This window comes from Bos indicus, chromosome 6, assembly GCF_029378745.1.
Source record: "Bos indicus isolate NIAB-ARS_2022 breed Sahiwal x Tharparkar chromosome 6, NIAB-ARS_B.indTharparkar_mat_pri_1.0, whole genome shotgun sequence".
Classification (NCBI taxonomy): Eukaryota; Metazoa; Chordata; class Mammalia; order Artiodactyla; family Bovidae; genus Bos; species Bos indicus.
Window position 1 is genome coordinate 114,927,993 of NC_091765.1, and position 25,587 is coordinate 114,953,579.

A 25,587-nucleotide genomic window follows, 5' to 3' on the forward strand; every position below is an offset into this window, starting at 1 on the left:
GAAACACAGATGGCCCGACGCCAGAGCAACGCCCCCGGCGGCCGAGGGGCAGGGGAAAGCAGGGGGGAACCCTCCCCATCCGCTGGCGAATCTGAGAAGACTGACAGTGCTGGGCCGGGAGGGGACGGGGACAAGGGACTCGCATGTCCTTTGGGTAAAGGTATGAGGGACAGTGGTTTGGCAGACAGACGACATTCCCATTTAACATTCCGCTTCTGGGCAGACATATAACTTCCACTCACAGGTCAATGCACACAGGTGCAAAGCCACATGTGCAGGAGTTCTCACCCCAGCTGGATGCGCTCGGGTCCCTGACAGCAAGCGGGACCAGCGGCCCTGCGTGCTCCTGTGCGGGGAGCAGTCGCACAGCAGCCTCCCGCCAAAAACGCTCAGCCCGAAGCCCATCGCCAAGGAACAGAGACCCACGCAGATCAGGGAGGCGGCAGCCCACAGGGAAACAGGTCTGGACTCTCTAAGTATTGGCATCATGAAAGAAAAACTAAAGAAAACAGGTGGGAAGAATGTCCCAGAATAACAGCGACCAAAGACAGAGACATGATCACCAGCTGTGGTGTAGACCCCAGCCTGGCTCCTGGAGGAGAAAACGCAAACATCTGTAAAGGGGCCCTGTGTGTGGGGGGCGGGGGGACAGGAAACAGGGATTTTCTGCAGCTGATATTTGGGTACAGACATGTGCTAAAGTGTTATAATGCAACTAACTTTCAAATGGTTCAGAAGAGAGAGACAGAGAGAGGGATAGAGCAAAATGTAGCAAAACGTTCACAGTTGATGCATCCAGATGAAACAGTATCACAAGGTATTCATTGTACTGACTCCCCCCCCCACCAACTCTTCTATATGCTTCAAACTTTTCAAAAGATCTGGGGGAGAAACTGATGAAGAAGGCAGAATCCCCCCCAGGAACAGGATAGACCATGACTGGCTAACTTTACCCTCACGGATCCTGGAAAAATACTGCAGCAACAGAGACAGACCCGGGGCTCAGAACGCCTGGCTCTGGGCTCAGGGAGCCCTCCGCCCTCGGGTGCTCACCTGTGGCCAGAGTCGGCAAGCGCATGGCTCGCACACACACCCCCCCATGGTCGGCACCTGTGGCAGGCGTGGGTAGCCCGTCGCCGGTTCTTTGCCTCTGAGTGATTTGGTCTCCATCCTGTGAGCTCCTAAGGGCGGGACATATGTTCTAGATACATCTTGCCCGGCCCAGCCCGGGACAGGGAGGTGAGTGGTCCTGCTCAGGGTCTGATGAACGAACCAATAGCTGAGAGAACGGACAAAGGCACGCGGGAGACTGGACGCCCCAAGCGAAAGGCGAGGGCGTGGGTTCTGAATGTGGAAACCCACCCCCCACCCGGCGTCCTGGCACCATGCCCAGATGCTGACATGGTGGGAAGTCCCTTCACCCCGCTGGCCTCAGTTTCCCCATCTACACCCGAGACAGGAGGAGCGCAGACTTAACTGGACAGCGGGGAGGAACCAGTGGAGCCTCACATGTCCAGGGCTCGGCCCTGGCCTGTTTGGGGCAGGACCACAGGGCCACCTGCCCCAGAGCTGCTGCTGTAAAACCCCAGAGCATGTATTTGCACACCCGTTATCATAACAGCAACACTCACAACAGCCGAAGGGGCGAGCCACCCCAGCGTCCACAGTCACGTGGAGGGACAAATTGTGGGCTCTTCGTGCGATGGAATATTATTCAGCTTCGAGAGGAGGAAGCTGACACAGGCTACCACACATACGAGCCCTGAGGACGCTCTGCTCAGTGAGACAGGCCAGTCACAGAAGCACAGATATCACAGGGCCCCACTGACGTGAGGCGCCTGGAGCAGACAGAATCCTGGAGGCAGAAGGCAGAGCGGTGCTCGCCAGGAGCTGGAGTGGGGGTGGGGGGCCGGTGTGTCGTGGGGCCGGAGTTTCAGTTTCACAAGAGGAAAAGCGGTCAGGAGGTGCCAGCGGCGATGGCCACACGAGCGACTGTATTAGATGCCACAGAACTTACACTGCACAACGCTTAGGAGGATAAACTTTATGCTGTGTTTATTTTACCATAATTTAATTTGCCCAGCGCCTAGGGCAGCAAAACTTCACAGCACTAGGGTGCTGGAGGGGTGGAGCTCTGGCTGAGACAGGGGAGGAGGGGGCTTTACCCACTGCCCCCACCAGGTCCGCTTTGTGGGTCACGGGTCTGTCTCCCACTGAACCCACCGGCTCTGCTTTGTAGGTCAGGGGTCCGTCACCCACTGAGCCCACGAGGTCTGCTTTGTGGACTGGGGTCCCTCACCCACTGAGCTCACCGGCTCTGCTTGGTGGGTCAGGGGTCCCTCACCCACTGAGCCCACTAGGTCCGCTTTGTGGACTGGGGTCCCTCACTCTCTAGACCAGCATCTCTGCATCTCTAGACCACAGGGTGGGCTGCGGGGAGGTACAGCCATGCCCCCTGTGAGTCACGTCCTCAGGGCTAAGGGAAGCGGAGGAAGGAAGACACAGGATGCTTTTCCATCAACGTGGCTAAATTTATCCCTTGCTAACCAGGCAGCGTCCTGCGCTGTGGCCTTGGGTCCAGCTGTAGATTTCCCCGGCATGGCCAGGTTCCCACTCAGGCTCCAGGGAAGTGAGGCTGCCCAGCTGGACAGAGAGGCTTCCTGGGTCCTGGGAGCTGTGGCCTGGGGCCCCCTACCCTGACATACAGGCACTTAGGCTCCAGAGGGTGCAGGACCCCTGGTCTGCACAGGTGCCCATGGGCTCCCAGGATTCTGAGCCGGGGGACATGGGCCCCCTCTGGAGGGAGGCAGGTGGAAAGGGCTCAGACCCACCTGGACAGCACCTGCATCAGCGGGGACGAGACCAGGAGCAGGACAGGATGAGGGGGCCTGCAGGACGCCTGCTGCTCTTGCAGGCTGGGGGCAGAGGCGGGGAAGGAAGACGCCCCAGAAGGGGGCCAGCCTGGGTAAAGACGGCGTGGAGACGGGGCAGCCCACGTGGGGAAACCTCCAAGGTCTCAGCCTGGCTGCCTGACAGTGTGCAGGGAGGTGAGGGTGGGCTCTTCTGCCAAGACAAGGAGTCAGGTCCGTGCAAGGTGGACCCAGAGGCCCCCCGATGAGACCCCGCCCTTAAAACACCCCTTGACAATGATGAAGTCACATGGCCACTGGGAAAATGGCACGATGGCACCTCAAGAAATGAAGGAGAGGTGTCTCTTAGCCAGCAATGCCGCCCTGGGACGTGCCCCAAGGAAAGGAAAGCAGGGACCTGAGTGGATATGGCTCACCTGTGTTCACAGCAGAATCGCTGCCAACAGTCAGGAGGCGGAAGCAGCCCAGGTCTTCAGGGAAGGATGGACGGATGAACAGAGTGGTCCATCCATGCAGTGGAATAGGGTCCGGTCTTAAAAAAAGGGCAGGGCATTCCAACACCCGCTGCAGCATGAGGAACCTGGAGGACGCTGCGCTCAGTGACACAAGCCAGCCACAAAAAGACAAGCTCCGAGGCTCCCCTGCATTTCCGCGAGGTCCCGACAGCTGCCAGACCCACAGGGGCAGAAAGCAGAACTGTGGGTGCCAAGGGCTGGGGGACGGGATGGGTGGAGGGCAGGCGATGAGGAGTTACTTCGTGGGAACTGTTAGCTGAGAAAGATGGAAAAAGTCCAGAGACGGATGGTGGTAAAGGTCTCACAGCAACGTGAATGTACTTAGCGCCTGTAACAGCGTGCGTAAAAACAGCTAATGTGACGTAATATGAGACACGTTTATGCAGAAAATGCTGTACTTAGTGCTGGAAAAATAACATGGCCAAACAAACAAGAGAAAACCCACAGAGTCACAGGCAGCCGCTGAGAAGCGATTGTAGGAGAGCATGTCCTACTCGGGGGCGCTTCCTGGGTGGCGTCAGGAGGGGCGTGCAGGACGTGGCCCAAGGCTTCGCAGGGGAGAGACAGCCGTGGGGCCGGGAGGTGGGGCGTCACAGACTGCTCCCTCTTCAATCCCCTGTTCTTGCAAAAATGAACGTCTGGTTCATTGCACAATTAATGATAATAAAACAGACTCCAAGAAACTCAAGTGAGAGTGAGACCCCTAAAACAGGTCAGGTCCCTCTGTTTGGGACTTCCCAGGTGGCGTCAGCGGTCAAGAATCCGCCTGTCAATGCTGGAGGCACAAGAGACGTGGGTTCAATCCCTGGGCTGGGAAGATCCCCTGGAGTAGGAAATGGCAACCCACTCCAGTATTCTTGCCTGGGACACCCCATGGACAGAGGAGTCTGGCGGGCTACAGTCCATGATCACAAAGAGTTGGACAGGACTGAGCACACATGCACCCTGTTTAAGGTCCCTGGTAGCAGAGGATGGGACCCAGAAATATGTGGGGTGAAGGCAAGAGCCAGTGGTCATTCAAAAGGGAGATGCCTGGGGTCCAGCCTGCCAGTTTGGAGGGTCAGCTGCGAGGAACTCTGGAGGATGAGCAGACTGAATCAGAGCCCAGGAGACCTGGGTGTGTGAGCAGGGTCTTCTCAAGCCTCTTTTCTCATTAAAATTGATGGTATTAGTCATAATGGCTGCGATCCAAAAGTCTACAAACAGTAAATGCTGAAGAGGGTGTGGAGAAAAGGGAACCCTCTTACACTGTTGGTGGGAATGCAAACTAGCACACCCACTATGGAGAACAGTGTGGAGAGTCCTTAAAAAACTGGAAATAGAACTGCCATACGACCCAGCAATCCCACTGCTGGGCATACACCTCAAGGAAACCAGAATTGAAAGAGACACATGTACCCCAATGTTCATCGCAGCACTGTTTATAATAGCCAGGACATGGAAGCAACCTAGATGTCCATCAGCAGACAAATGGATAAGAAAGCTGTGGTACATATACACAATGGAGTATTACTCAGCCATTAAAAAGAATACATTTGAGTCAGTTCTAATGAGGTGGATGAAACTGGAGCCTATTATACAGAGTGAAGTAAGCCAGAAAGAAAAACACCAATACAGTATGCTAATGCATATCTATGGAATTTAGAAAGATGGTAACGATGACCCTGTATGCGAGACAGCAAAAGAGACACAGATGTAAAGAACAGACTTTTGGCCTCTGTGGGAAAAGGCGAGGGTGGGATGGTTTGGGAGAATGGCATTGGAACATGCATAATGTCATATGGGAAACAGATCGCCAGTCCAGGTTCAATGCATGAGACAGGGTGCTCGGGGATGGTGCCCTGGGATGACCCAGAGGGACAGGATAGGGAGGGAGGTGGGAGGGGGGTTCAGGATGGGGCACATGTGTACACCCCTGCCTGATTATGGCAAAAACCACTATAATATTGTAAAGTAATTAGCATCCAATTAAATAAATTTACAACAAAAAAATCAACGGCACTGCCTGCGTCCCTGTGGACATGCCTCCTACAAGGCTGGGTACCTGACCTGCAGCTCTCGCTGTCTGCACATCCTCTTCTCCTGTGACCCGGGAGGCCTGCATGAAGACAGCACTGGCCTCGAATCACAGCTTTGCCTCGTCCAGCTGTGACCTCGGCCACCCCTCGCGCCCAACCCCAAAAGCCCTAAGCAGTTCTGAGGACTCTAACCAGGTCACAGGCACCTGAGTGCCCAGAGAAGTAACGGCCCAAGTGAAGGCAAGCTGGAATCCTATGGCTTTTATAAGACCTGGGAAGACCCACAGGTCTGGGCCCCAGATGTGGCCAGCAGTTAATTACCAGTATCCCCGTCCCTCCTCGGTGAGACCACAGCCCACGGGGCCTCGCTCAGAGCCTGCCCTGCAATTGCCCTGCAGTTCATTTTCCTCACGGGGACCCAGGGAAATGGCCTTTGCCAAATATTAATAGGATTCGGGTCTATTCGATCAAGCAGAACCAAGTCAATGGGATCTGAATATTTCTGCTTCCAGAGATGAGGGGAGGCTGGACCCGGCTGGGCCTGATGTTCCGAGCAGAGCTGGACGCGGGTTTGAGCACAGCGGGTCCCAGGTAAAAGGAGGTCTGTGGCAAGGCGCTGGCTTGCCAGGCAGTCCGGGGATCCATCCTGAACTTTCTTTTGTCCACGTGCCTGGGACCAAGACTCCCAAACTTCCCAACTTGCAGCCTGCGTGTCCAGTGGTCGGTCGCCCCAGGCAGAGAATGATCCCAGCAGGAGGCAATAAAAACACCTGACCGCTGGACACGGCTGTCCTGATGCTGGCCAGGTGGCCAGGGACATTCCCCCCCACCCACCACTCCGACCCGGAGCCACAGATCGCGGGCCTGGTGCCGATACTCTGCAGACTGCTGCAGCCTGGAGCGGCGGCTGGAGCCGTGGGAAATACAAGGTTCTATTCCTGGCCTGACCCTCTTTCCCAGAACTGGGGCAGGGAGGGCCGGGCCGCGGCCAGGGTCTCCATCGTGGCCCGAGACCCTCTCTGAGTCTCCGGGTCTCACCAGTCTACACTGGACCAAAGCCCGCTGCCGCAACCCACCCCTCACAGGCTCACCTCCCTGGCTGGAATGCCTCCAGAGGGCACTGCCCGGCATCGCCCAGCGGGGATGGACGATCCCCCTTCTGCCCCCAGCCATCTCTGCTCCCGAACAAAAGGACGCACAGGGCTGTGTCTGGGCCGCAAGGGCTCGTGGGGTCAGCTGCCAAGCACTGGGTCATGGGCGTCCCTGCTGCGGGGCAGGGAGGGGGCCCTGGCCTCCAAACTAGGGGCCACGCCTGGACCCCCAGTGGTCTCCCTGTACACCCGCCCCCACACAGCCCCCCAGGACAGGGTCAGTGTTCCTGTTTTAGCTTGCCAGGCCCCCAAGCCCTCTGCAAGGACGTGGGCCTGGTGTGGCCCTCGATGAGTCTGAGCTCTCAGGGAGGATGAGGCGCCGAGGAAGACGGATGGCCCAGCCACCCGTGTCCCCTCCGCACCCCTTGCCCCCACTCAGAGTAACCCGTCCTCCCCAGTCCTGGCCACACCTGCACTGGGGCTTTAACCTCCCCCGCCCCCATTCACAGATAACATGCTGAGATTGCTTGACGCCCCCACCCCTGCCCTGGCTCAGCCTGCAGTCATGGGGGCGGGTGGGGGTGGGTCTAGCAGACCCCCAGGAGCCTATGGTCTCCACACTCCCTCCCTGTCCCCTATCTGCATGCCGTGACTCCTCGGCCCCCTGTAGCCACATCACTGAGCGCTTCCTGCCGGCAAGGTGATGTGCAAGGTACTGTGAGGGCAGACAGGGGATCACGGCGCCTGAGAGGCAGATGGCACCTTACCCAGGGCCTAGCGTGGGGCAGAGGCGTGAGTGAAACTCCCCACACACGCCCTATACTCTCACCTCTGCCCTTCTCCTACGGCTTTGTCTGACTCCTGCGTGGTGGGCCGTCACCTCCTTCAGGAAGTCTGCCAGGATTTCTCTTTCACGACAGGTTGGTTCCCTGCCCTCTATCCGTTCCCCCACAGCCTCCTGGGGGAGTGCTTTTTCTCATGGTGTGTCTTTCCCACACGCTGTCCACCTCTTTCACCAGGCTGGAAGATTTTGGAGGGAAGAACTCCCTCAAGGTCACGTTCTGCACCAGGCCAAGGGCTCCACATGGTCAAATGAAACCACCTCCTCACCCCTACCCCCGGGGATGCTGGGTTGACTGTTGCCTGTCCATGAGACCCAGGAAGGTGGGGAGGGTCTCCTCCGTCACCCGGGGGAAGGGGCAGGTCCTAATGGAGGAGACAGGAACGTTGGTGGGGGGAATCCAGGGAGCCACCTCCTCCCTGAAAACTGCTTTAAGGGGTTCCCAGGAGGAAGGCTGAGGCCCTGCTTTCCCTCCATCACCCCAAAATCCAGAGCAGAGCCCTGCTGAGGTCTCCTGGAGGCTGCAGGGGTGCCTGGGAGCGAGGCGAGGAGGGTATCAGGGGGCGAGAGGCCCCTGTGCGAGGGATGGGCAAGAATTACCCGCAGGGCCCCAGTCTCCAGCGAGATGTTCTCGCCGAGGTGCTGATCCTGGAGGTGGCAGACCGTACTTTGAGAGAGGGATTGTTTCTCTGCAAGTCCCTTTCAGAAGGCTGCCCTGCCCCCACCAGTCACCCCACACTGCCGCCCCCTCCAGGGGTGATGACATCATCCTGTCCCATGATGCTTCGGGCCAGTGGGAGGATCGGGGAGAGCAGGCCCCCAGTTTACAAGGTGAGGTGTGGAGGAGAATCACTGACACACGGAGACGCTCGGAGCAGGGCTTCTGCTGGGCCCGGGGAGCCAGCTGACCCACATTTCTCGTGGGAGAGAGGATGCAGCTCAGCAGAACCCGGGATCCGAAGGAGCTCCCGCCACCAGCCAGGTCCCCAGAGCGGGTTTCTCAAGGTCACTTGGCCTCTGTGTGCCTACCTGTATGATGGGCAGTCACGGAGACCACTCCTGCAGCGTCGGAAGGACCCGAGCAGGGATGCTGTCTGGGGCGTTACGATGATCATTACGACCATTCTCTGCCACCAGTGATGCCAGAGCCCTCGGAAACACGTGACCACAGTCCTCGGATCAGAGGACCCAGTGGGGGAGATGCGTGCCCCCCAGTGGGGAGCGGCATACGGGGTGCTGCCAGCTGGGAGCACCTCCCCCCTCACCAGCCATGTGACCATGGGTCCTGCCCCCCATCTTAGTCCAGCTGCCGTCCCCCCACATCTGAAAATCGGGAGCAAGAATCCCCAACCCGCCGGGCTCTGTGGCATTCCAGACGGGGCCTGGATGACCTCTCCGCCCGCCCACAGGTACCAGATGCCCCACAAATGGCAGAGACTGAGCTCCATTAGACAAATCAATTGCTCCCATGGGCTTGGCTGCGCCACCAGCTGGGGGCTGGGGTGCCCAAGGTTGCCAGCACACACCCAGGTTATATTTAGCTCTCTGCTGGAGCCCTTCCAGGGCCGGGCAAGTTCTGCAGGGGACGCTGAATTTCAGACCAGCCCCCAACTCCTCATCGGCTACTGTGAAACCTCCTCCAGAGCCCACAGAAACTGCTCTCTCGCTTCTAACAGTAGATGACGTTATCCCAAGAGTATAAACACACACACACACACACACACACACACACACAAATCCCTGCATCATGTCGGTGCCACTCTAAGGCCTAGAGCCACAGTGAGAGTCCACCTCCCAAAATAGAGAACGCCATCCGGTCCCTGGAGCAGGAGCCGGCTGGTGCCAGGGGGTCAGACAGCTGCTCTCCACTCAAGCCTCTTGAGACCAATACTGAGCACACGCCTACCCCCACCCATCCCCCCCGCACATCCTTAAAATGAAGAAACTGGGAAAATAAAACAGCCAAGCATCAGAAGAAAGAAAAAAAGGCAGAGTTGCCCGTAACTCTTGCATTTCAACGCGTTTTCTGCCTGTTTTGTAGATGACACTGTGTATAAAGTTGTGGACCCCATATTCTTCATCACCAGTGCTGACACACGCCTTGTACTCCTCCTTGACAATCGTATTAATGACTGCATAGTACTCCATCTTTTATCACCAGTTCCGAGTGTGGTCTAGGAACCCTGGGGTCACCAGCAGGCAAGCAGGGCGCCGGCCGGGTCGAAGCCGTGCTCATAATAAGACTGAGATGTTATTTTCCTCCATCGCTCCCTCTCCCTCCCAAATGTACGCTGGGGTTTGCCCGAGGCCCTGTGACACGCGGCCTCACAGCTGACAGAACACAGGCCGGACACAGGCTCCAGCCACCGCCCATTAGCCAGACGCTAACAAGATTTCCACAGCTGTAAAGCAAGGCCGGTCTGTTGCCTGAAAACACTCGTAGCTAACATACAACGGGCTATTTTCCTTATTCAATGAATTAAATATGCTTAAAAATTCTCCATTTTAACGTCTAATACACTATGGTTTTTCCAGTGGTCATGTATGGATGTGAGAGTTGGACTGTGAAGACAGCTGAGCGCTGAAGAATTGATGCTTTTGAACTGTGGTGTTGGAGAAGACTCTTGAGAGTCCCTTGGACTGCAAGGAGATCCAACCTGTCCATTCTGAAGGAGATCAGCCCTGGGATTTCTTTGGAAGGAATTATGCTAAAGCTGAAACTCCAGTACTTTGGCCACCTCATGCAAAGAGTTGACTCATTGGAAAAGACTCTGATGCTGGGAGGGATTGGGGGCAGGAGGAGAAGGGGACGACAGAGCAAGAGAAGGCTGGATGGCATCACTGACTTGATGGACGTGAGTCTGAGTGAACTTCGGGAGTTGGTGATGGACAGGGAGACCTGGCGTGCTGCAATTGATTGGGTCGCAAAGAGTCAGACACGACTGAGTGACTGAACTGAACTGAACTGAACTGAACACTTGTTTAGTCGCTCAGTCGTGTCCGACCTTTTATGACCCCACCAGGCTCCTCTGTCCATGGGATTTCCCAGCAAGAATACTGGAGTGGGCTGCCATTTCCTTCTCCAGGGGGATCTTCCAAATGCAGGGATTGAACCCGCATCTCCTGCATTGGCAGGCAGATTCTTTACCACTGAGCCACAAGGGAAGCCCTGTCTAATACACTAAATATCGATAAATACAATGCACTTAAACAAAAGCTCTTTGGGGTCCTCAGTAATTTTTTGAGTGAAGGGGTCCTAAGCCCTCAAAGCTGGAGAACAGCTGCTACGTATGGGCAGATAGATGGACAATAATTTCCTGACTCAGCATCTCTGGCTGGACACTCACTCTGCAGAGCCTGTGACCCCCTGCAGTGAAGGAGTTTTTATGCACCAATCATATCTGTGTTTCAGAACCCTTCTTCAGAAGATTCCGGAGAGCTGCCTTCTTCTGCTGAAGGCATGAACGTATTTAAGGCTCAATGCATCTCGCCTAGCTGCTCCCAAGAGACAGCACACACCCAGTCAGAGGCCCCTGAGGCCATCAGCTCTGGGGACTGTGGGATGTTTACATTCAGCTGACTTGAGACGTACAATTTTTATCCTCTGAGAGGTCTTTTCTCTAACCCTTGGATCTTCTACAGACCCCACAGGGAGGGGTAAAAATGGGTTTCAGTCTCAGAAACAATGTTCAAGAAGCTGCCCAGGAAAGCCAAATGATGCCTCCCCAACAATATACTTGGGTCCTTATCCCTAAGATCCATGGGTGTGACATCATAAGGTTAAAAAATGGGGCGGTTGGTCTTTGCAGATGGGATACAGTTAAGGACCCTGGGATGGGAGGGTCACCCTGGGTTACGGGCCCCAAGCTCACTCGCCAGCATCCTCAGAGACAGAGGCGGAGGGAGACCTGCCCACACACTTGGACGGGGCGGCGGGCGATCTAAAGGTGCTGGAGATGCTGGCCTTGAGGTGCAGGTGACGCGGCCACAAGCCAGGGAGTGCCGGCAGCCTCTGGCAGCTAAGGAGACGCAGAGAGGACTCCCCCAGCACCTGCAGAGGAGGCCCCGCCCTGCCGAGACTTGGCTTCAGCCCAGTGACATGGATTTTGGACTTCAGGCCTCCAGAACTGGGAGAGAATAAGTTCCTGCTGTTTTAGCCCCGAGGTTTACAGAGCTTCACGCCAGCGGTCCCCCTCCAGTATCGGGGACTGCCTCCCCGCTCTGTCAGCCCCATTCCCTGGGCACCAGGTCCTAGAAAACCTTGCCCTGAACTGCAGGGTGTCCCCCAAAGGGCCCGCTTAGGGGCTCGGTGTGTGCGCTCTCACCAGCGATTTTAATTCCTCTCAACTCCTTTTCAGAGGCCATCGGCTGCCTGGGTGCTCCGCCCAGCACGCTACTCTCAGAGAAGGAATCTGGGGGGTCAGGTCAGGGGGCGGGGGCTGACGGAGGAAGACGAGGTGGCCGCGGCAAGGGCAGAGCAAAGCTCTCACGTGGCAGGTGCAGGGAGTGGGGGTCCCGGCTCGGTCGGAGGGGAAAGAGTGAGGCGGGGTGATGGCGGGGCCTGGCGGGAGAGGTCCAGGCGACGCGGAGCTCTGGCAGGGACCCCTGCCTGAGGAAGCCAGAGGCGGCCCTGGGGAGCCCTGGCAGGGCCACCGGTGTTCCTCAGCAAGAGGACCTGCCCTGTGGTCATGCTTCATGTGTGCCCCAGGCCCAGGCCACACCCCACACCCGTCAGAGGCAGCCAGGGAGGCGCCTGGCTGGACGCTGGGCTTCTGCACACAGATCTCGTTTCCTGATTTCCAAGGCATATCAGGGGTGTGTTCAAGGGAACCGGCGCCTGTAGCCCTGAACCCCATGGCTACGCTTCAAGTGCTTGGCAGAAGCAACCGGGCTCAGAGCTGGAGGAGAATGGTGGGATGTAGGCAGCTGGCGAGAAGCGTGTCATGGGGTCGGCGTGGCCACGGCCAGAGCAGCAGCAGGAAGGTGCCGGCCGGGTCCTGGCCCGGCCCAACGGCCCCCCTGCTGCCCGGCCTGATATGCTGCGGTGGGCTCACAGCCCCTGCCCAGCCCAATGGCCCCCTCGCTGCCTGGCCCGGCCCTTCCTGGGTGACTGGCTAGCTCCGGCCACCCTGGACAGTCCGCTGATCCTCCGTGACCTCCGCCCCTGCGTCTGCCGGCCACCTCTCCCACGTGAGCGCCCAGGTCTGGCTCAGCCTCGCCGCCCCGCGTCCCTGCACTCCAGGGGTGTCGGACTGTACTCTCCCCGTGACGCTGACCCTCGCGGGTGCTCAGTAGACACCCCCGGAGGCAGAGGCAGCCTGAGGGGCAGACGGTGGCACCGAGTCATGCGGTGGCTCCAGAAGCCCTTCAGTTTACAGACAGGCTGTCCTTCCTGCGTCTTCAAAGCCAGCCATTGCACACCCCGTCTCCTCTCCGACCTCTGCGTCTGCCATCACCTCCCCTCTTCTCTGACCCTCCTGTCTCCTCCTTTGCAGGCTCCTCGAGATGGCACTGGCCCCCCCTGGAACCCCCCAACTGCAAGATCTCTTTAATCCTATCCTCAAGGTCCCTTTTGCCACGTGCGTTAATGTATCCAACCTGTCTGGGGATGAGGCCAGGGGCATCCTTGGGGGCCGCTACTCAGAGACGAAGCAACTCAGAGAGGGGCCGTGTCCACCTGCCGGTCACACAGCAACTAGAAGCAGGCACACAGCCTCTCCTGAGCCCCCGGCTCCAGGTCCTGTCCACTGGTCCTGAGGATGGAGGCAAGGGTCTTGGACGTTCTGGGTTCTGGGAGGAGGAATTCCAGCACCAGGGCGTGGGGAGGGGGAGAGAAGGTGGCAGGAGAAAACACACGTGTTTGGGGGAATCACTAGCGAGGACAGCGCTCTGTGCACAGTCAGCTCAGTCGCTCAGTCGTGTCCGACTCTTTGCATGGCCTGCAGCACGCCAGGCCTCCCTGTCCATCACCGACTCCCTGAGTTTACTTAAACTTATGTCCATCACGCTGGTGATGCCATCCAACCATCTCCTCCTCTGTTGTCCCCTTCTCCTCCTGCCCTCAATCTTTCCCAGCATCAGGGTCTTTTCAAATGTGCACAGTAGGGGCTCAATAAACCAAGTAAACAGGCATTCTAGGACAGCCTTGAGCCCTTGAGGGGCTGCCAGTGGCAGGCATCAGAGGTTCCCCGACAGGATTGAGGCTGAGAACAGCAGTGGACGGCTGACGCTGGACCGTATCCGGACCCGTGGGCCCTCTGTGGGCACAGTGGCTGTGTGGTGACACTGGCCCTCACCCTGCCTCAGGGCTCCCCTGCATGGCTGTGGACAGTCACACCGTGCAGTGTGTGTGTGTGGGGCGGGGGGGTGGTCATGATCCCAGGACCAGCCACCACCCCAGTCCAGGACAACAGAGGCCCCAGGGTCCTGCTGGTTCTTCGGAGTGTTCTGCATGGTCCCTGAGCAGGACTGAGCCCCCGCAGCCCGCAGCAGACACCCACCCATCCAAATGCCCCACGGCTCTCCCCCTCCACACCCCAGTCCTCCCCCTTCTGCTTCCTGGGACCACCTCCCAGGTAAACCCCCTGCAGCCTCAGCCTAGTCACTCAGAACATAAAGGTGGGGATGGGGCCCCTGGGAGCATTTGCCACTCCAGTCGCCAAACTGACATGAGGGGCCACAGGGTGGTCCTTGTAATTTTCCTTCTTAGAACTTCACGCCCAACTGCAGCACTAACCAGGGCCTTGGAGATGCCATTTTCCAGCAAGATCCTGGGGACCCTGACATCCAAGCAGAAGCAGGAGGTCAGAGCAGCAGGTCAGAGAGGCCTGACCGTGAGTCCTCAACCAGGATGAGGGCAAACAGACAGGGGGTGGGGGGCTGGGCATGAAGCGGGGACCCAAGCTCCATCCATCATCCATCCTCCACTGGAGGCTGTTCATGGAGCCCTGACTCGAGGCGGCCTGCGAGGACTCGGGAGGGGGATCCACTTGGCTCAGCCCGGCGGGTGTGCACGGCGGGGCCACTGGGCACTGGCTGGAGTCGGGTGGCCAGATCTCTCCAACCCCTCGTTCTGTGTGTGAAGAAACCCAAACCCCAGGCCATGGGGTTTGTGCAGGGGGCCGGTCGGAGCCCCTGTGTGTGTGCTGAGGACAGCCCCGCAGGACTGAGTCGGGGCTGACACCCAAAACACCGCTTAGAACCTGGGAGCAGGCAGCTCTCCGGGGACTGGGCTTCTGACCTCGGCACTGGGCAGGGAGTGTAAAACAGCATCGGGTGGGCTGGGCAGGGCAGGCAGGAGAACCAGCAACACAGGAAGAGCTGTGAACTGGCTGGCCATGCCAGCTGACGCCACAGCGGACCTTACAGGCTTTGCCTTGAGCCCTGGGACATCGTGTCTGGCTGTAACAACAAAAAAAAACCACCCCAGGCCCCTGGCCCCACAGCCCACGGTCAGTCCGGAAAAGCAGGTGCTATTACCTCCACCCGAGAGGCAGGGAAGCCGAGGCCAAGAGCAGTTGTGCAGCCTGGTGGCCGGGACACTCTAGCAGGTGACAGCTGGGACTGGCACTCAGGTGTTCTGACCCCAAAGCCCTCGAGGCATCAAGCAAGACCACTTCCCTTGTTGCTCAGAAATCTCCAGCCAAGGCAACATGGCCCACGAAATCCCCCAATACATCACTGCAACAGAACTGGTTCAGCCTGGGTCTGGCTCCCCACTAGCCTGGAAGTCCCCCTGTCCCCACCCTGGGTAGGAGACACCGGCAGGAGTCAGAGCACACCTCCCCCTCCCCAGGCCTTCCTCTGAACTCGGACTCAGCTGCTCTGCTGGCTTGGATACCAGGCAGATGTCCACAGAGGTGGCTTCCCTGGCAGGCTGCAGAGAAAGGCCCTTAAGCGGGCCGCCCCCCACCCCCACCCCCCGCCCCCCGGCATGATGGGCCACGTGCTTCCTGCCGTGAAACCGTCAGATGAGGTCCACGTGGCCCAGAAGGGTGATCCGAGACTTCACGGCTCACACGGCGTGTTTCTCTGAACGGACGACGGCTGAGCCTCAAACTCAGACGATCTCCCTGCTGCAGTGGGGGGGGCGGGGGGCGGGGGGCAGGTGGTCAGAAGAAAGCAGGTCACACCCCTGAGAACGGCGGTGGCCCTTGTTTTTTCAGACGGGTACACTGAGGCCCAGAGAGGGAAGTCAGCTGGCCCAAGGTCACACAGAGGCCTGGCAGGTGGGCCTGAGAGTCCGGGGAGCTCAGACACTAACGGGACGGTTGATGCCGGCGAGGCTGGAGCTGCAGAAGCCGGGGACGGCCGTGAATGCTGCCTCCATCAGGAGCGGTCAGTTCCAGGAGACCCCAAGGGCCCAGCAGAGGGGACAGCAAGGCCAGGGGTCAAGGTTACAGGGAGGCGTGTGGATTCGCACGGTGACCCTCTCCCAGTCTGAGCGGTCCATCCCCAAGTGGGTCCCTGGGGCCGAGCCACGACCCTGGACAGGAGCGCACTGGAGACGCAGAGCACGTCCTCAGGAGCAGACAGGGCTGGGCTGGGGCGGGCTCTGCCTTCCCAGCTACGCCAGCAAGTGCCACACCTTGGAACGGGGCCAGGCTCCTCGGCTCAGGTGAGGACATTGGCTGTGACTCCCCGCCCCACGCTGTCACCAGAAAGCATCATCATGAGGCCCCCAGGGGATCAAGCCTCACCCACCCCAAACACTCAGCCACACGTCACGAAGTCACCATTGCAGCCCCTAATGCATGCGGGGAACAGACAGACAGCGCCACCCCTCCCCCACCGCCAGCTGGACACACCAGGATTCAAATCCAGCTGTCATTCACCAGTGGTGGGGTGTGATGCCCGGCGCCCTCCTGGGCGTCCACCTCCCCATCTATAGGCGGGGACACCCCAGCCACCCTGAGAAGCCCTCGGCGGAGCAGGGCCTGAGGGCAGGCCCCACGAGCCGTGGCACCCTGACACTGAAGCAGGGTGCTGCACGACACCCTAGAGACCTTGGCGATGGAAACATCCCCGGGTAAACAAACACGCAGCACTCAGGTTACTCTGCCCTGCGTCTGAGTGGCCAGAGGCGGCCCGGCGGGTTGGCACCCCTCTGACTAGGGCCCACAGCAGCTCGCGAGACCACACGATCACCAGGAAACATGAGCTGCCAACCCGAGCTTTCCTGTCCCAACTATTTTATCTGCTTCTCCAGCCTCTTCAGAAGCCATGAAATTAAAAGACGCTAACTCCTTGAAAGAAAAGTTATAACTAACCTAGACAGCGTATTAAAAAGCAGAGACATTACTTTGCCAACAAAGGTCCATCCAGTCAAAGCTATGGTTTTTCCAGTAGTCATGTATGGATGTGAGAGTTGGACCATAAAGAAAGCTGAGCACCAACGAATTGATGCTTTTGAACTGTGGTGTTGGAGAAGAGTCTTAACTGCAAGGAGGCCCTTGGACTGCAAGGATATCCAACCAATCCAACCTAAAGGAGATCAGTCCTGAATATTCATTGGAAGGACTGATGCTGAAGCTGAAACTCCAATACTTTGGCCACCTGATGCGAAGAGCTGACTCATTCGAAAAGACCCTGATGCTGGGAAAGATTGAAGGCAGGAGGAGAAGGGGATGACAGAGGATGAGATAGTTGGATGGCATCACTGACTCAATGGACGTGAGTTTGGGTATGCTCCGGGAGTTGGTGATGGACAGGGAGGCCTAGCGTGCTGCAGTCCATAGGGTCATAAAGAGTCGGACACAACTGAGCGACTGAACTGAACCGAACTGAGCCTCTCCTGCATACCAGGCACTTGGGACCCTAGGTCCCTATGGAGACCCCAGAAGAGGTAGCATCAGAGGCTCGGAGAGGTCTGAGGATCCCATGCTAGCAGGCGGCAGAGCTGGAATCTGAGCCCAAGGAGGAGCCCGTGTCTGCAGCACAGGGGCTGTCTGACCCAGGGACCAGAGTCAGGCATCCAAGCAGCTCAGGGTCCCAACAGCTGGCCTGGCCCTGAGGCCCACCAGCAGGACAGACCCTTCCCAGAGGCTCCACCCCACCCTGCCGGCTCCCTGTACCACCAGACTTGCCGACTCCCTCGTGCCAGCTCACAGCTCTCCCATAAGACAGCCGACACTCTGGAGGGTCAGGGTGTCTGACCGGTGACTTGTCCAGAGTGCAGGTCACACTCTCTTTGCTGAGACAGTAAGACTGGGCTTTCTAAGAGTTAACCCAAGTCAGGATGTGGGTCCAGAGAACATGCCGACTGCCCCCAAACCACTTCTTTGGACAGAAACCAGAAAGATTCGAAACGTCTCAGGTGGCGGGTTAGGAAGTGACCACAGATGCGAAGGACCAATAGTTTGAAGGTGAGGATTCCCAGGCTGTCCCAGAGCTCCCGGTTCCGGGGCAATGACCACTTCCTTAGATGCAATTTCAGATGAATTTCTGAGTCAGGCTGATTAAGCGTCTGCCTGCAATGTGGGAGACCTGGGTTCGATCCCTGGGTTGGGAAAATTCTCTGGAGAAGGAAATGGCAACCCACTCCAGTATTCTTGCCTGGAGAATCCCATGGAGGAGGAGCCTGGTGGGCTACAGTCCATGGGGTCGCAAAGAGTTGGACACAACTGAGCGACTTCACTTTCACTTTCACACCTAAGTCAGATGGTGTCAGCCATGGAAACTGGGCACCTGTGTTAAGATCCGAACACTGCCAACTGGGAGACCTCCATTCGAGCAAAGGAGTGGCCCCTGCAGATGCAATCACCCAACCTGACACCAACTCATGGGCTTTGGAAGCAGCACGAGCCCACCTTGGACCCGGAACCAATGTCCTTCTTGTTTCAGATTCCTCATTGCAAAAGGTAAGCGCACACAGTGAAAAAAAAAAAAAAAGCTGGGGAAGGTGACAGGAAGCATAAAGACGCCGCGGGGGAACACTAGCTCTTTCGCCGCCTCCAACAGAGGGACGCCCTGGACGGCACGACGACTTCCTTCTGGCCTGCTCCCTGCGCCGCTTCATAGCGCGGAGGTCGCATAGGACGCACCATTTTGTCCTCGGCTGTTTTCTAAATGAAGCTTTTCTTCAGCACTTTCTCCTAACGTGAGAAACTCCAATCACACAGGTAACGAGAACGTTCTCGCCACCCCCCTCCTCCAGGAGGGCACGTTTCAGGAAGACACGATGCCGCTTGCTCTGGTCTACAGCTGAGCCCCAGGCCTGGGGCAGCGCTGGGTACACAGCAGGGGCTTAGGAAACATAGGTCAACCTGACAAAGGACCCACGGCCCATGTCCCGTCGCTCCCCACCACATACACGCAGCAGGTTTCTGACTTTCTGCCGCTGTTAGGGATGCTGTGGTGAATGTCTCTGCGGTGACGGCAGAGCCCTGCCTTGGATTAGAAATGTGTTTTTCTCTGTTTCAAAGGCCGGGGCTGCACCAACTGGAGCAGAGGACCGGGGCTCGGGCTCTGCGTCTACCGCACACTCTCCTGGCCCCGGGACAGCTGCCTTTCCTTCCCCGGGGCTCGGTTTCCCCTCCGTGTGGGTGGGTGGGCTAGGACTGGAGCACCCCCCAGGTCCCTTCCAGCTCTGCGTTCCTAACCCATCAGCCACGGGAAAAGAAGACGGCTGAGCTGCCACCCAGCTTTCCACCTGGCCCTGCCCTCCCCTTCTGGGCTGAACTGCATCCCTCCTGCAAATCCATAATCCAGTACGACTGGTGTCCTTTTAGGAAAAGAGAAGGACACAGACCCACACAGAGGGAAGGCCATCTGAGGACACAGGGAGGAAATGGCCACTTGCAAGATGAGGCAAGAAGCCGCAAGAAACCAGCCCTGCCCACACCTCCATCTCAGACTTCCAGCCTCCAGAAGTGTGAGAAGATACAGTTCTGTTGCTTAAGCTGCACGGTCAGTGGGCACCTTGTTACGCCAGCCCTGGCAGACTAATGTAAACACGCCCTCCATGAAACTCACCTGGGAGAATCCTGCCCACCAGACCTGCAGCCACCCGGGCAGGACACACAGGCGCCAAGAAAGCACAGACCCAGTGCCCAGAGGTGGCAGAGTTGGCTCTGGAGCCCCTCTGAGCTCAGGCTCGTCCCTCTGCCCCACCTTGCCCTGCCCCTCCGTGACTCCACGGACTGGGACGCCAGGAGACCACCACCAGGCTCACTGTTGTCTCCTGGGCCCTACCTGGGCTCTGGGACAATGCCAGCCTTCCCTGGGGAGAGCGTCAGGGGACCTGCCCTCGTGGACGAGGGAAGCCCCTGACCTGCCAGATGTGCACAGTGGCCAGACGTGAGAGGTGTGTGCCAGCAGTGCACACAGAGCCGAAGGGGCTCCCTCCATACGGCAGGGAAAGCGGGGTACGGGTGACTGTAAACAGAACGCAGCTCGCGCGCCATCAGGCTCATCTGACGCAGAGTGCCAGCTCCTCCCGCCCCACCGTGCTGCTTCCTCATCTCCCTGAACACTTGAAATGAATGCGCAACGAAGCAAGTAGGCACGGGGCCCTCTCAAAGGTGCCCTGAGTTACCAGACTGAAGGAAGGCACGCCCACAGCCTGCACGGCATAAAGGAAAGGGGAGCCTCCCACCCGGGGCCATGGTTCAGGCCCCCTCAGGCGCTGACCGTCGGCTGGTCTGGGCCACTGGAGACTGGACCACGTGCTCCCAGCCACACCTGCTGGCGCCCAGCTCTGGGATGATGCCAGCCTTCCCCGGGGAGGGCCAACAGGGGACCTGCCCCTGTGGATGAGGGAAGCCCCTGACCTTCCAGATGTGCACAGGCGCCCAGCACCAGGACCACCGTCTGCTCTCTCCCATCGTGGTTGTGGGTGAAAATTTTACTGCTGTGCAGGTCACAGGCCGGGCCATGAGCGACAGGTGGAGGGTCGGCGTGCCCACTGCCCGACCCAGAGGGCTGACTGACTCAGGCTGAGGTTCACCGACCCGCATGAGCCACCAAGGGAGGACCCACTACGTGCGGGATTTCCCACTATTACCTCATCCTCTCCACGGGGGCAACGATACTGCTTTCAGGAAGCCAAGCTCAGGAAGCGGTCACGCAGTGTCCAAGACCAGCAGGTGGACACTATGATTCAAACTCCAGTCTCCTTGCCCTCTGATACCCCCAGGGCCCCTGGTGCCCACCTACCCCTGCTCCCAGAACAACCACAAATGAGGGGGGAAATGCCAGGGTTCCTTCCAGGGCTCCAGAGATCGGAGGGGTCAATTACGGTGGAGGAGAGCCTAAAATTACCTGGTGCACCCTGCCATTACCCTCCCCCCACCTACCATTAGATAAATGTGTCTGGAGGCTCTGCCAAGGCGGGGTGCCCTGCTCCCCAGCCACCTCCAAAGAACAGGTTGGCCCTTTCAGAAATCCTCTTCTAGAGAAGTCTGCCTCCTCCAGCCTGCCATTTGCTCTCAGCTTCTCTCTCAACTCCCACTGCCCGTGTGGTCCCTGCTTCCTCAACTAGGAGGAGGAGGGGACAGATTCCTCTTGGCAGGAGGGGGGCGCTCCTGGGAAACATAGGTCAGTAAATGGTCCCTAAAAGCACACTCCCTCCCCAGTTCTATTTGCTCCCTACCCTCCCGCCCCCCTGTCCCCAGGGAGGAATGGTTGTCTCCTCTGGTTTCTGCCGGTGGCCAGGGGTCCATACTGTAGTCTGCGGGTGAGATGGGCTCAAGGCAGGACACAGGAGTCAGGAAGCACCAGCTTCAAAACCCAGCCCCACTGCAAGACCTGAGCAAGTGACTCAAGCCTGGTGAGCCTCGGTCGCACCCTGGAAAATGGGGTGATGGCCTCTCCCTGCAGGGGAATGTAGGGACAAGCCCTCCAGCCAGGGCTGGGCCCCCAGAAGGCTCTCAAAACGGGGACTCTGGTCACTCCAGAGTCTCTCAGGAGACAAGGCCCCCCCAGCGGTAGGCCTCAGTTTCCCCAAGCGCACTAGGTGGTGGTGACGTGCGATTTTTCCAGCGCCGCACAGAGGCTGTCAGACCCTGCGGGTGCGGCCCCAGAGGCAGCAGCCTGGGTACGCAGTGGAGGGGACGAGGAGTCGGAGAGACCACGCGCGCGCATCGCGGAGGGCCGCACACAAACTGCGGGCTCCGCGCCCCCAAGTCTGCTCTGGACGAGCCCAAGGCGCCGGGGAGGGGGGTCGACCTGACGCTCCCCCCCCCAACCCACCTACCCAGCCAGGCGCTGCAGGAGTCACACAACGGCGGCGCCCCCCTGCCGCCAAGCCCTCAACCCCCGACCCGTGTCACACACCTCTCCGCCGCAGGGTCTACGGCAGCCGCGCGCCCTTCGCCCGGACCCTGCTGTGACCCCGCACGCCGGGGAGAAAAGCAAAGGAGCGTCGCCGTCCAGGCAGCCCGGCGCAGCCAGGGGTGCGGCGCTCGGGGAAAGGGGTCCCCGCCCCCCCGGGCGCAGGGACAGGGAGGGGGATGGGGGGCGCGCCTGACCTGCCACACTGCAAAGACCCTGGAGCGCAAGCCGGCTGCAGCCGCGGGGCGGCTTCCAGTCTGCAGGTGCAGGCATCCCAGCCCTGGCGGCGCCGCGATCCAGCTCGGGGAGGCCCCGGTTCCCCGCACACTCACCCGCGCTCATCTCAGCGGCAGTTCTGAGTCGGGTCGCCGGGGCGGGACGGCAGCCGGACGCTCGTGTCCGCAGGTGCAGCGCCTGCAGGCGGGATGGGCCGCCCGCCCGCCCGCAGCGCCGCCGCAGCCCCTCGGCGCGCCAGCCCCGCCCCGCAGGCCCCGCCCCACCCCGAAGCCCCTCCCGGAGGCCCCTCTCGCCCCGCCCCTATACCGGATGCACTCTGGGAAATGTAGGCCCCGCGCCCCGCTCCTCCTCGCTCGGCGCCACCTGCCGCCCCCAGGGATGGACTACGATTCCGGCAGGCTGCGCGGCCCGCGCATGCGCAGGTGGGCGACGCAGCTGCGTCCTCCCGCAGTCCAGTCGTGGGGGTCTCTGCGGAGCTGTCCGCGCGGCCTGGCTGGGTGGCTGGCGGCCTGGCCTTCGGCGGCTGCTAAGAGCCCACGAGCGGGCCAGGAGCGCGGCCGGGTGAGGCGCAACCTTGGTGCAACGAGCCGCACAGGGCCAACTCCCTCCCTCCCCAGTTTGCAGAAGAGAACCGAGGCGGGGGCAAGCGGGGGTAGGCAGGGTTTGCCCAGTTGCCCCGGCGAGGGGCGAGGCCTGCGCTCCTGACCCCGGATCTAGGGCTCGGCGGCGGCGACCCGATGGCCTGCCCCAGGCTCCCGGAGCGCCGCACCGTCTGGCGCCATGGTCTGACCCCAGTGGCGCAGTCTGCGGGCCCCCATCCCTCCCCCATCCGCAGGAGCCGACTGTCCTCTGTGACGTCAGTGACCTCCCTGGTCCAGCCCAGGGAAGTCCCGGGTCCCGGGTACAGCAGAGGGAAGGCCCTGGGTGGGAGCAAGGGGATCCCAGTGAGTTTCTGGTGCTCTTGGAAGGGGTGTTCGGGGGTGGGTGTGGAGGGTCTGGATTGGCCGGTTCAGAGGGTGGACTCCCTGGACCTTGCCCGGCCTGGTGGGGGAGAAGAGAGGGCTGGTCCCAGAAAATGTGAACTCTGAGCAGAAGCCTGAGGCAGGAGCACAGAACTCTTCATCGGCCTCCAGCAGCGTCCACCTACTCCCAAGAGGGGCCGGCGGGGAGAAGAGAGGCCAGAGGACAGCAGCTCCTGGGGAGAACCAGCCATGGGCAATGCAGCCGGTTGGCCCAGCCCCACGCACCCTGGCAACCTGGAAAGCCTGGCTGGGCTGGCTGTTTGTGTAGCTGCCTGGCTCCAAGCCTGTCTGCTGGGGCCTTTTGCCCAGAACATGAGTGGATGTGATGATGGAAGGACACTCACAGGGGTCAGGTGCCCTCTTCTCCACCCAACGGCCCTCTCAGCAGTGCAGATCTGAGCAGTCCCTGCCCCTCTGTGGGCATCAGGGCCCCACCCGTGAAGTGGCCGAGTGGACGATCCACCATGGGTGAGAGCATTAAATTCTGGTGGTTAGTCCTGGCGAGGGCAGAGCCTGGCCAGTCAGGGTGGGCGCTTGGGAGGTCTGACCCCCTCGTGGGGAGCCTGGTTTCTTCTCCATGTGCATTGTTAGACTGTGAGTAGTCCCCGCCTCTCTAGATACTTCTGAGGCCCCCAGGGGCTAATGCGCGCTGGGCCCCAGCAGCAGCTAAGATCAGTAGCTGTGTTTGATATTATCATGCAGTTGTTATCCCTTCTCAGTGACTTGTATAAGCCAGGCACAGAGTGGGCGTCCCACAGATAGCCTGCTGAGTAGAGGGAGAGAAGGAGAGAAGGGGTACCTTCCAGGCCATCACCCCGGGCAGCAGGCCAGACGCCCACCCAACATCACAGCACCCACCGCCCCCTCGTGTCCTCTTTAGGAAGCTCGCCATCAAGTTCCCCATGGAAAGGGGTGGACGGGCCCTTGCTCCCAAGTCCCTGTGAGTCAGAGGGCAAGTGTGAGCGGCCTGCTTCCAGAGGTCCACCCGACATGCGGTCACCCGGGGCCTCCCAGTGGAACCGGCCCCGCCTCTCTAACAGGCCCTTCAAATGGGGCAGGGACTGGGGAATCGTAGCCGTTCTCAACTCCTTGAGGCAGGAACCTCAGGGTCATGTGGTTCCAGCACATTCTTTCACTGGGGTAGAACCGAAGTCCCAAGGAAGTCCTGCCAGAGTCACACGGCAGATTGGAAGCGGGGGAGAACCCTGGTGTCTTGTAGCCACGCCTCTGCCCCCCCTGCCCTGGGCCGGCTGGTTCTCCCACAGGGGAGTTCCCCGCGGGCCAGGCCTGCCCGCTCGTCTTCCTCCGGCACGGTGCCCGCGGAGGCTGGGTGGTCTGGGTGGACGGAACCAGGTTTCAGTTGTCATCCGTGTGAACCAGGTGTGACCTCGGGCAACTCGTTCGCCCTCTCTTGTGTCTCAGCTTCCTCATCCCTCAAATAGCGCCTGACCCACAGGTTCTTAGGAGGATCCCATGAGTCATGTGAATAAAACAGTTCGAAGTGCAAAAACGCCAGAGTTCAGGGAACGATGGTTATCATCACATTCATTGTTATTGAAGCAGACCAGAGAGCAGTGTGGGACGTCGACAGCCCTCGAAGGGTGTCGCCCTTGCTCACCTGTCCTCCATCCAGCCATCCACGCACCGTGTATTCAGTACCTTTAGTGAACTGGGCACTGTTTTAATAAAGAAAACAGAAATTTGTTTTCAAATTAGTCGTTAATTCATTGTAGAAAGAGCCCTGAAGGTGCCAGTGGCTACCCCCCACCTTCTCCTCCTGCCAGGCTCACGCCTGTGGGTGAAAGGAATGCCCTGGGGTGACCCAGCCCCCCCCTGCAGGCAGGGTAGAAGCCACACCTGCTCCTCGGCCCCTGTACCCCCAGACGTTCCCCTGGGGAAGTCCCCATCTCATTTCACAGGGACCCCCTTCCAGGCCGTCACGAGTGGGTGCCCCGGGTGGCCCCGCTGGCCCTCCACCCATTCCTTCCACCCTTGCCCCATCTTTCCTGCCTGAAGACTTAGCAGGTTTCTTTTGGTTTCCTCTTCCCCGTGACCCTAGAAACAGGGCCCTAGTCCATCTCCAGGCTTGGGGGGAGGACACGACCTGGCCAGGCTGCGCTCAGGGGAAATGCAGAAGGGGTTGACTTTCCAGGGGGTCGACCAGGTCCCCTGGCTGCACCTCCAGCGGCCGCACTGGTCCACATCCCTCCTGGGATGGGCCTCGGCACACTCGGACTTCCAGCTCCAAGATGAAGATGGGCACTTGCACGTTTGCCCCCTGCTCTGTGGCCCAGTGCCCTCCTTGTCCAAACCTGAACTCCAGGGAAGCCAGGGGTATAATCAGGGCTGGATGGCAGAGCCCTGGGTCATAAAGGAGGGTGTGCTTAAGTGCCAGCAGGCAGGTGCTAGGCAGCTGAAGGAGCCTCGTGGGCAGAACCCAGGTAGGACCCTGGAGAAGACATGGACAGCTCCACGTCTTCTGTTCCCTGACCACTTACCAGGAGACATGGGTTGTGCCAGTGATGGAGACAGCAGAAGAGGAGGGGCGGCCTCTGCCCTGCCCCTGCCCTGGGCCGAGCTGGTGCTAGAGTCAAACCTCTCACAGCAAACCCTGCTCTCCTGCAGGCACCAGGCTATAATTTGGAGGTTCTGTCCCTGGTGACCCAGAGGTGATCACAAAACACAGAAACGATCAAAGCCTAAGTGCTCTTTCTCAAGCGTC

The 25,587-nt window shown here is 59.4% G+C and overlaps 1 protein-coding gene and 1 long non-coding RNA gene across 3 annotated transcripts in view; one reads left to right on the forward strand and one right to left on the reverse strand.

Annotated features, from left to right (window-relative positions):
- ABLIM2 (actin binding LIM protein family member 2) overlaps positions 1–22,077 on the reverse strand; it is a 169,041-nt gene extending 146,964 nt beyond the window's left edge. Inside the window, exon 1 of one of the 2 annotated variants that reach the window (XR_011567294.1) lies at positions 21,939–22,077. The gene's annotated coding sequence lies outside the window, so the exon portion shown is untranslated. Of the gene's footprint in view, positions 1–21,803 lie in introns of both variants that reach the window. The other variant, XR_011567288.1, reaches the window with a different exon arrangement.
- A 205-nt stretch (positions 22,078–22,282) lies between these two features.
- Positions 22,283–24,577, forward strand: LOC139183692 (uncharacterized). Its single transcript, XR_011567310.1, has 2 exons — positions 22,283–23,333; positions 24,322–24,577. It is a non-coding gene; the product is annotated as an uncharacterized lncRNA (long non-coding RNA).
- The last annotated feature ends 1,010 nt before the right edge of the window (positions 24,578–25,587 follow it).